Source organism: Myotis davidii, unplaced genomic scaffold (assembly GCF_000327345.1).
Source record: "Myotis davidii unplaced genomic scaffold, ASM32734v1 scaffold3295, whole genome shotgun sequence".
NCBI lineage: Eukaryota > Metazoa > Chordata > Mammalia > Chiroptera > Vespertilionidae > Myotis > Myotis davidii.
In genome coordinates, this window is record NW_006286862.1 from 3413 (window position 1) to 7116 (window position 3704).

The following is a 3704-nucleotide window of genomic DNA, read 5'->3' on the forward strand; positions in this document are numbered from 1 at the left end:
ACCTCCTTACAACTGAAGGCCACCATCTCCTTTGAGGAAGGAAGGGGGTAAGTTTGGGAGTGTTCCTCATAACGCTGCTCCAGGAGGAAGAATATAGGCTGCACGAGGAGCCAAGGGTAATGCCCTGTAGCCTCCTCGAAGCATCGAGGAGGGAGATCCCCCAGGTATGGGCCGAAGATAACCCTCCTGGCCTGGCGTCCCACCGACCCCCCATAGTAGTCAGCTCACCAGCAGCACGACCCCCTTCTGGGTCAAGCAGTACCCAAGAATCAGAAGGCCCAAGGGGGTGTAGCCAAGCACATAAGAAGGTTGTGGGAAGCGGGGATTCTTGTTCCCTGTCAGTCGGCTTGGAACACTCCACTACTGCCTGTGCAGAAGCCCGGCACTGAGGACTTTCGGCCAGTCCAGGACTTGAGGGGGGTCAACAAGCGGGTAGAGACCATTCACCCTACGTTTCCTAACCCCTACACTCTCCTGAGTCTCCTCCGACCAAGTTACAGGTACTATACAGTCCTAGATCTGAAGGACGCTTTCTTCAGCCTCCGCCTAGCCAAGGGAAGCCAAGCCGTCTTTACTTTTTAATGGACTGACCCCGAGGAAGGCCAGTTGGGGCAGCTAACCTGAAGTAGGTTTCCACAGGGGTACAAAAAGTCGCCTACCTTGTTTAATGAGGCTCTGAGCTAGGATCTGGTGGACTTCAGGCAGGCCCACCCCTGGGTCACTCTTCTCCAGTATGTCGATGACCTCCTCTTGGCAACAGAGAGGGAGGAATGTCTCCAGGCAACCAAGAACCTCCTCTGGCTGACCTGGGGTACAGGGTGTCCGCCAAGAAGGCTCAACTCTGCGAGACCAAGGTAACTTATCTGGGGTACAATATTGAGGGTGGACAGAGGACACTATCATCCAGCCGGGTGCAGGCAATTTTGGCCATACCCCAACCACCACAAAGAGACAGGTTCAGGAATTCTTGGGAGCGGTGGGCTACTGCCGGTTGTGGATATTACGCTTCGCTGAAATAGCCAATCCTTTATACTCCATCACTGGAGGAAAGGAGCCCGAGCTAACTTGGACTGAGGAGGCCCAGAGGGCCTTCACCCAGCTCAAGCAGGCACTGACTAGCGCACCGGCTCTAGCCCTACCTAACCTCAAGAAGCCTTTCTGCCTTTTTGTGGCAGAGGCAAAGCGGGTGGCGAAAGGGGTCCTGACTCAGACTCTTGGACCTTGGATTAGGCTGGTGGCCTGCCTCTCAGGGAGGCCGAACCCAGTGGCAACCGGGTGGCCAAGTTGCCTGAGGGCCATCGCTGCCACAGCAGAGCTGGTAAAGGATGCATCCCAGTTAACTTTTGGCCAGGACCTCCAAGTAGTTGCCCCACATGCAGTTGAGGCACTTCTCTGCAGCCCACCTGAGAGATGGATGTCCCACGCCCGTATCACCCAGTACCAGGTACTCCTCCTAGACCCACCCCGAGTCAGCTTCCTGAAGACCGTAGCCCTTAACCCTGCTACACTGCTCCTGGATGGAGGGGGTGAGCCTCCACTTCACGACTGTGAAGAGGTCTTGACCACCTTGACCTCTCTTTGAGCGGACCTGAGGGACACTCCCTTGCCTGACCCATAGGTGACCCTCTACATGAATGGCAGCAGTTATGTAGAAGATGGAATTCGGTATGCTGGGGCGGCAGTGGTGTCCGAGGAAGAGGTAGTCTGGGCGCAGGCCCTGGGCCGCGAACTTCAGCTCAGAAGGCTGAGTTCATTGCCCTAACCCAGGCTCTTCGATGGCTGAAGGGCAAGAGAGTGAACGTCTATACTGACAGCCGGTATACTTTCGCTACCGTCCATGTACATGAGGCACTGTACCAAGAGAGAGGCCTTTTGACCTCAGGGGGAAAGGACATTAAGAACGCCCCCGAGATTCTTGCACTGCTGGTGGCCATCTGGGGGGCCGAAGGAGGTAGCCATTATACACTGTTGGGGGCACCAGAAGGGTGACACCCCCATAGCCCGAGGCAATAGACTAGCTGATTAAGCAGCAAAGGAAGCTGCCAAAAGACCAGTAGGGCCCCTACAGGTCTTAGTGGCCCTCCCAGACCGCCAGCTGCCCGACACCCCAACCTACACCAAGAAGGAAGAAGAGCAAGCAAAAGGACTAGGGGCCCAGGTAACCAGGGGAGGATGGCTGAAACTCCAGGACCACTGTCTGTTCCCCCCAGAAAGCCTGGGCAGGGTCATTGTAGAGCAGACCCATAGGGGCACCCATCTCAGAGGCACCAAGCTGGCTGAGCTTCTTCGCAAGGATTACTGCGTTCCGGGACTACAGAGGATGGCCAAGGATGTGGCTCGGAGATGCCAGGCGTGTGCCCAAGTGAACCCCCGTCAAGCCCGCTCCGACCTGCCTGGAGTAAGGTTCCGAGGAAGCACCCCAGAGGAGCACTGGGAAGTTTACTTCACAGAGCTCCCAGCAGGCCTGGGAGGATACAGATACCTCCTGGTGTTCATAGACACTTTCTCAGAATGGCCGGAGGCCTACCCCACCAGGACTGAGACAGCCCAGGTAGTGGTTAAGAAGCTCCTCTCTGAAATTGTCCCCCGGTTTGGCCTACCACTGTACATGGGGTCTGACAATGGCCCAGCGTTCATCGCCAGGATCACCCAGTTGGCATCTAAGGCATTAAAGGTAACTTGGAAATTGCATTGCGTATACAGGCCACAAAGTTCAGGACAGGTAGAGAGGATGAATTGGACATTGAAGGAAACATTAACCAAGCTGAGAATAGAGACTGGTGAGAACTGGGTAAGTTTGCTCCCCTTTGCCCTTCTCTGAGCTAGGTGCACCCCGTATGTCCAAGGATTGACCCTTTTTGAAATAATGTTTGGGCGACCGCCACTGTTGGTGCCCAAGCTGGGGGAGGAAGAAGTCGCCCATCGTTCTACCTGTAATTTGCTTAAGTCTTTGCAGGTGCTCCAGCAAGCTGCCGCATCAGTACAAGGGATTGTGCAAGAGGCTTACCCAAACGCTGACACCCCGGAGGTGGGAGAGGTGAGCCAGTTTTCCCCTGGCAACTTAGTCTGGGTGAAAAGACACCAACCCGGAGGGGTTGAGCCCTGCTGGGATGGTCCATATACTGTGGTCCTCAGCACCCACCTCAGCAGTCAAGGTAGCCAAGAAGAGACAATTGGATCCATTGCACCCAAGTGAAGGCAGCTGACAGCGGTGACAGCCCCCGGAGGTGGAAAGTGAAACTAACTCAGGACCCACTAAAGGGGAAACGAGTTACTGCCTCATGATCTATCTACTGCTGCTCGCTGTCATGTGGAGGTTCGGTAAGCCCCTTTCCCACCAGGCCCCACATTATGCCTGGGAGGTGATCCGCACCACAGACGGGTTAGTACTGACCCGGGAAACGGGCACCGGTGAACCGACTCTCCAGTTTGACCTGTGTAGCCTCTTCGGGGAGGATTGGAACCTGCCCCAGGACAGACCCAAGCTCATGAATTTGGGCCCAGCCGGGTCGCAGCTGGAGATCCCCGGGGCAATGGCTACACACAGGACCACAACCACCTATGGCTGTGGGACCCGAGGGACTGAGCAACAACTACAGCGTACTCCCCTATATGTCTGCCCGCGCCAGCCCCGGATTCCCTTTCTGAAGTGTGGGGACCAGGGGGATTATCACTGTGGACAGTGGGGCTGTGAAACCTATGCC